The sequence below is a fragment of the Vombatus ursinus genome, unplaced genomic scaffold (assembly GCF_900497805.2).
Source record: "Vombatus ursinus unplaced genomic scaffold, bare-nosed wombat genome assembly UNPS02008961.1, whole genome shotgun sequence".
NCBI lineage: Eukaryota > Metazoa > Chordata > Mammalia > Diprotodontia > Vombatidae > Vombatus > Vombatus ursinus.
Window position 1 is genome coordinate 9,179,198 of NW_020948739.1, and position 7,632 is coordinate 9,186,829.

The following is a 7,632-nucleotide window of genomic DNA, read 5'->3' on the forward strand; positions in this document are numbered from 1 at the left end:
AAAAACCTTAACTTAAAAAGGCCAAGGTCTCCCACTGCATCCAGGGCTATCTCCAGTTGTCCTGATCCTGCCGCTGGACCCAAATGACTTTGGAGGAAAAAGTGAGGCTGGTGACTTTGCACAGCCCTCCCTCACTTAAATCCAATTCACTTGCAAGTCATGGCATCACCTCCCTGATATCATGGTGCTCTTTGAGAATGAAGGACAAACAACAACAAATGCATTCAGTGAATTTAAAAGTCCTCAAGGTAAAGCAAAATTAAAATCTTTTCAATCATATTCTGAAAAACGAATGTATTGATTTGCTTGTTGAGTCTTGGACAGTCTAATTTTTTTCAGCTTTGTTGATCAATTTCTCTGTTCCCCATTTGATTTCACAGGGTTGATTAAGTTTAGCCTGCCTGTCTACTAAAATCTTCTCCCAGTATCTCTGTTCATGGTCACCAGGGAGGGATCTCAAATTTCTAATTGTATTTCTTTTTAATTTATTTACGTGCTTTGATTGCTGCTCAAGCATCCTCTGGAGTTTTAAAGCTAGCAAGGCTCCCCATATCTTCTAGCACATCAACACAAACAACATCAGTTATCACTGCCAAGGTGGTCTGGAGGTGTTTCCTGATTGGCAGGGGTTCCTGCTAATGATCTTCACAATCAGTCCACTCACAAACTGGGGTCCCATTGTGTTAACCTTCTCAGGAGGCTGACGGTCTTCACTATTTGCAAGGCTATTTTTTATTTCAGGATCTGTGTCCATCTGTCCTAAATTCTCAGACTTTATTTAGGATTTTTTTTTAAAGAAGCATACTGGTTTTCTGCAGAGTCAAATATTCTTTTTTCAATTCCATTCATTCACTCTTGAATAATATGCCCAATGGTACCACCTCCTATCCATTTTGTGTCTCTTTATGCCTCTTAATTCTATTTTCTTTTTGGTTTTGAAAGGGATCCATCGTTCATATCTCCAGCATCTTTCTCCTCTTCAGTAGAGACTGCCAAATCTTTATAGTCCTTTGACATTTCAGCTTTTGAATGCTAATCTTTAGCAGTTTCTTCCTTCAGAGAGCTTTTCTTGATTTTTGAACTTGATATCAACGTATCCATATCTCCAGAATTATTTCTCTCCTCTTCCCTCCCCTAGCTTCTTAAAGTAAACTCAACACTTCAGGTCCTTTATTTTTTTTTCTTCTCCTTCTTACAGGGTGACCTTTGGATATCTGAACTACCCACTTCTGAACCCTCCAATGTTGTCCTGTGCTTTTTAAGCTTGTTTAAATGTTATAAATGTTCATCAGTGGTGTCTGTAGTTGTTTCCTTGGTCTCTACTTTGCTAAATGAAAAAAAAAAATCTATATTTTTAAAGGAAAATCCAAATCTACAGTCTCAAAGTAGTTAAATTTGACTTGAACACCTTCCTTTTTTATTTTATTTATTTATAATGAGTTTCACAAACTCCAATGCACTATATAAATGTTAGTTATTACTACTATCATGTTCTCAACTTTTTTGATGGCATTCAGTTAGAAATAGGACAAGTCCCTGGCCTGCTATTATTTCTGTATATTTGATGTCCTTCAGACTACTGTGCAAAAAAGATAAAATTATTGTTTTTTTTAAGCAAAATAAGATTATTAAGATGTAACCTCACCTTCTGTAAATTTACTGAAAACATTTTTGGGACAACTTTAGTAGCAGGTGGGATGACAGGCATGACATGTATCTCATCTTTTCCCCACATGAGTTTTATTTCTTCTGTTAGATTTATATATTTTGAAAGTTTTTGATTGGGATTCCATGCAGTTTAGAGATTATCAGTATTTTATATGGTAGTATATATTAAAAGTGTTGTTCTTATATTATTATGACATGCTCTTCAATAATTTCTGATGGAAATGATCTCATCCTGAATCACTATTGGTTGGTTAGGACCAAAATGACATTGCGATGCTAGAGACAAGTTTTAATGTGTCTGATTGTGGCTGATCGGACCAATACAAGCTCAGAGTGTTCTACCACAGACTGGGCACAAATAGTCCATGTCAGTCTCTAAGTTTGCATATACTGTGTTTCCCTTGAGCTGTTTCAATTCTAAATATGTGTATCCCAAGTTATTGATATAAGGCATTCTGAGAAGAAAATGCAAAAACAGAAATTAATCCATTTCCTTTAAGAAAAATAAATTTTAATAGTATTGCAGTAAAAACCTGCAATAAAGAGAAACTGAGGCATAAAAGTCCAAGCAAAATCTATTTATGAGCAAAGCTAGCAAATGCCAACAATAGAGGCCATGGCCCCTCATTGACCAAAGACACACCTTACAATCAGAGCCACCTTATATGCAGTTTGGTTACATAAGTTTATTACATAAGGTCTACTGGTGCCAACTAAACTCAGACTATGATCCATAATTCTGCTTACAAAAGGTGGGGGGGGCTCTAAAATCCATAGTAACAAGGAAAATACAGAGTTGAAAAACATCTATAAAGTCCCCAACCAGATATCACCACACGTTTTCCCCCCCCTTTTTATCACAGACACCCAGTTCTAGGAAAAACACTTCCTGAATAAGTGAAATCATCGTCCATCTATCTTATCTCCCTCAAGAGCTAGGTCCAGCCTCAGTTATGTTCACAGTCTCCTACAAAGTCTTTTACAAACTTTTTCACCAAGGTCTATACAAAATAAATTTAAATCTAAGTCCTAGAAGTTTGTTACAGTGATTATTAAAACTCTTTAACTATTAATCAATCACTTAGTAATCAATAATCAATTTCACACTAGTCAACTGTGAAATTAGTAAGTAGGATTTCTAAGTTTCACAGAAATAGCTGGATCCTTTTCAAGTTCCATATTTTAAAGACTGAAAGTATTAAGTTCAAAATTCCAGTATGGATAGTTCCCCATTGACAAAAAACTACAACCCCTCCATGCCATAGGAGATAGTGTCATGGATTGCTGACATTAAAGGAAAAAAAGTTATATGGTGGAAATGCTTCTAATGAACTGCCTCTCCAGACTTATCTAGGCTGGTCCTCAGGTGTCAAATACAGAAAGTCTATCAGTAGACTTGTAACTGAAGCCTTTCTAGCACTGCAGGACCTAATCCATTCAATCCAACAAGCTTTTCTTGAGTGCCTAATATGAATAGGGCACTAGGAATACAACCCCCCCCCCCAAAAAAAAGTCATGGCTTCCCTCCTGGTGCTTACATTCTATTGGAGGAGTTTGAGCTCTGCTTCCCACCCCACCCCCATAGCCTTTAAGAACTTAAGGATACTTTCACTCCATCATATGAAGGAGGTTAGTGGAGGAAATAAAACGAAGGTCAAAATAGACCTAAGTTTTGACATATTTATAGAAAGCTGAAGTAATAAAACCCAGCCTTTAATATTTTTCTATTTTTAAGTATAGAATTTATATTATGGTCATTGTACAGATATATCATAGTTCATACTGCAATGTATTTGTATTGCATTATTTATATAATCCTACTATCCTATTTGCTTATTAAAATATAAAGACAGTAAAGATAATAAAAAAGAAAAACATCCTAGGTAGAAACAGTTTTCTCTGCATGGCATATATTTTCCCATTTACCAATTTTCCATTGCATTACTATCACCGGGGAAAATTGTATAAAAACAGGATTAAGTTTGGATAAACAAGACTGCTATGAAAGTGATTGTGAGGTTACAAAACGATTATGATATCAGGTGTGGAATAAGAAGGCCACCAGCTTTTAAAAAACAAAGACTCCATTTTCATGAAAGAGCTCCCTAGTGAGAAAAAGATGTTCATTTGTTACATGATAAAGGAAATGTTGCTTGCAAGTGTGTTGCAGGTTTCCATGAAGTTCCAAGAATCATGTTTTAAAGTAGGGCAGAAATAGTAAGAGTTGAAGAAATCTCCTGAATTAATAGTAAGAAGCTGCCACCAGAATTAGTATAGAAATGAGTTGCTAGAATAGAAAAATGTGATGACAAATCCAAAGTGAGAGAAAATAAATCCATTACCTTGGAGGAATACATACCAATACAATTCAATCCAATACAATTCAATCCAATTTAACCTAACCTTACAAGCATTTGTTAATCACCTACCATCTTCAAGGCACTGAGAATACCAAGGCAGAGCAAAAGTCAGTCCTTGCCTTCAGGTTATGATTATGTGGTGATATTCATGAAGTGACCTCATGGACCATCTTTCTAGTCCAACACTTCATTTTACAGATTAAGAAACTGAGGTCAAGGGAGATTAAGGAACTTGTCCAGAGTCTCACAGGTAATGACAGAGGTTCAGTTTGGAATCAAGTCCTCCAATTCCACAGTCAACACTCTTCACTACCCCTCACTGTCCTCAAGGAGCTCATTACACTGAATAATTCCTCCACCCAATTAATACTGGTTGCTTCAAAATACATAGAATGTGAAGAAGCTTGCAGAATAGTCTCTATGTTTGCATGTGCAAAAAGAGATGATGTCATATCTTTAACCTTCAAAAGTTTAATGGAACCTGAACTCATTGGTGTGAGTTTTCGCATCCTGTCATCCAGAGCATTCCTTGACCATGGGTGTCTTTAGAAAATCTATTTAACATGATGGAGTTCTTCCTCTTGGTCTTTTAATAAAGATCTCTTAGGCCTTCATGCTATATGAAAACAAACAAACAAAATTGACAACTTTTAAACATTTTTCATATTCCTGAGCCAAAGTAATGAAAATTAACTTTGAAAAGTCCAATTTCAGAGGCAAGATTAGCCAAATTAAGTTGATACTCTTACCAGACATTTTGTAGTAGGTCAATTTCTATGATCCTTTAGAAAAGAAGTGATGAAAGATCTGGAAACAAAATAGATGCCTATCAATTGAGGAATGGGTGAACGAACACACTGGGTTACATGAATGTGATGGAATGTTACTGCCTTTGAGAAATGACGAATGTGATGAAGAGAAAGAAGGGTTAATTTATTTGAACTGATACAAAGTAAAGTAAGAAGAACCAGGAAAAGAATATACATAATGGCTTCAACAATGGAAATAAGAAAAAAAAAAACAGCAAAACAATTGAACCTGAATGCTATGAAATTACAGTGACCAAACTTGGCCCCCAAGAGATGTGAGAAGGCACCTCTCCCTCTTTCTTTTCACAGGTGAGGGATTCTGGGTGCAGAGCCCACATGTTCTGTCAAATTTGATTTTTATGCTGATTAGTTTTGCTTAACTACTTTTTTTGCCTTTCTTTTTTATTCTTTGTTAATTGGGATGGCTCTCAGGGTGGAAACGCATATCGAGAAATAAAGTGATGTTAAAATGAAAGGTATCAAATGCATTTTTTTTTTTAAATATTGGAGTGCTGAATTTACTGGGGAGGCAGGAGAAAGACCGCATGAGAGGGCTCTTTTAAAATGGGAGTGGCACGAAGCAGATTTTTGAAGCATTAGTGTTTTCACAGTTCTATGATGTTTGAACTTAATTCTTTACATCTGGCTTGGCTCTTCTCCTGCCCTGGCAGTGTCCATGACCTAAGAATCTGCTGGCTGCTGGTCCTCTCTCCAGGCTCATGCCAGGCTGGTTTGCCTGGCATCTAGAGCAGCTCAGTCTACTTGTTAATTAACCAGTCTGTAACTTGACCTTGTGATTTAAAAATAGCTTCAAAACGGGACTAGCCTCGTCTCAGAATCTTCCAGGACATCACCTCATGTGTTTAGTACCACTGAAACACCTGCTTAACTGGAACTAAACTTTTTATAACCCCCACCAGCACTTTCTGCCTTACAGAGCTTTCTGGGATTTATTGCAAATTTTTTAGAGCTCTCCTTAGGACCATATTTAGGCAAAGGACTTTCCACTTCAACTCTTAGATCCAGCCTTCCCCTCCCCCCTTTTCTCTCAGTTCCCTACCTCCCTCAACTTCTGAGCCCTAAGTAAGGCTGTGCTGGTAGATGTTTAACAATTGGCTTTCTGAAGAAAAAAAATACTTTTAAATTTAATCTGTATTATTAATATTTTCTCCATCATTTCCTTGAGTCTACACAATCAGCAAAATAATAAATCAAGCCCTGACCTGTTCCCTTTGCAGATTTCTGGGATATGGACACCCATACTGAAAATTTAACAGTCTGCTCTCTCTAGCACACCCCTGACCCTAAGCATTGGGTGGGGGCAGTGATGACGTCAAATCCAGATGTATTTTCCTAGCGGAGTCTGAGCAGCACCCCCACCACCACGTGGAAGAATCCCAAAGTCCCCAGCTCTTAATCTGTGTGTGGTCTTGGAGCTGAAAGCCCCACCAAACTGCTCAGCTGAAGGCCCACTCCTGCCAGCCAGCTCTTACAGGAAAATTTGGAAGCACATGAAAGAAACTTTTCCATAGGCCTCCCCACACTGCCTGCCAGCCTGCCTGCCTGTCTGGATACACCATCTACTTTTCTTCCTCCTCCTACCCCAATCTTCCTCCCACCCAGGTCCACATTAAGGTCAGGGGCCCTAAGGGAAGTTCCTGGCTGTGCCTGCTTCTTGGTGATAGGAACGGGGCAGCTAGCCCTGTGGAGATCTGGTTTTTCCCTGCCCTCCAGCCTGAGGAGGCTCTGTCCCCTTTGGCACAGGGAGATTGTGCGGGTCTCTGCTTGTTGGAACAGGACTTTAGTCAGCTGGGGACTCCCAGCTGCCACCTCCCACATCAGGGGAGGTAGGGGCAGAAATGGGTGTGCGGTTAACTAGTAGATGGGAATTAAGCAGAAGAAAAGAAACTCAAAGCAGTTGTTTTGTGGGAGCAAAACATAAAGCCACAATAAAGCAAGACCTAAAATATTCTGTCTGAGAACTCGAGTCTGGCTCCAGGCTGTTCCTTCCCCTGCACCCCTCCCCCTTTAAATTTAAATACACAACTCCTCCCCAATTTCACCTCTATACACTCTGTGGAGAAGACTAAAACCCCCAAGCTGAAAATATTTTCTCTCCCTCTTCAAATTTTCCTGGAGCACTTGATTTGAATCTCTCTGCCCCCTACGTTTTCCTTTGTATTTACTTATCTGCGTACATATCATATCCCCCAGTAGAATGTGAATTCTTTGCAGGCAGAGATGTTTGGGCTTTGTTTTACGTCTTCAAGTCTCTACCACAATGTCTTGCACGTAGAGTGCATTTAATAATGACTGTTGTGATTTATCCTGAATGGCCTTGTATTGAAGGCAAGGACTTTCTGGTGTTGGTTTTTTTTTTATTTCTAGCACATTATCAAACTCACATAAGGTGCTTAAAATGTTTGTTGAATTGAATTCAGTGGTTTTCCTTATCATCTTACCGGCCCTGGTGCCCTTAGATACGCAGGTCTCATGTATTTCACCTAAAAAGTCTACTTATTTTTTTATCTCAGGACCCTACTCCTTGCTAGCTGATAAAAGTTGTCCTACTTCATCGTGTGTAGCTGTTGTTGCTCATCCTTTGTTTTCAAAGTGAACCAATGACATCACAGGTGATGTCTTGACTTGCTCATGAATTGAATTTAAGTGAGGCAGAGTTGGCACAAATTCCTCAGCCCCACTCTCTTTTCCAGAGTCATGGGAGTCCAGTGGCAGGACAAAAGTCAAGATGATTGACCATGTGCTGGGAGGCAGTGGATGACCTTGGTGTCTTC

At 38.7% G+C, this 7,632-nt stretch overlaps 1 pseudogene; it reads right to left on the reverse strand.

Annotated features, from left to right (window-relative positions):
- Positions 1–270: 270 nt before the first annotated feature.
- On the reverse strand, positions 271–6,676 carry LOC114034308 (annotated as a pseudogene).
- Positions 6,677–7,632: the final 956 nt, after the last annotated feature.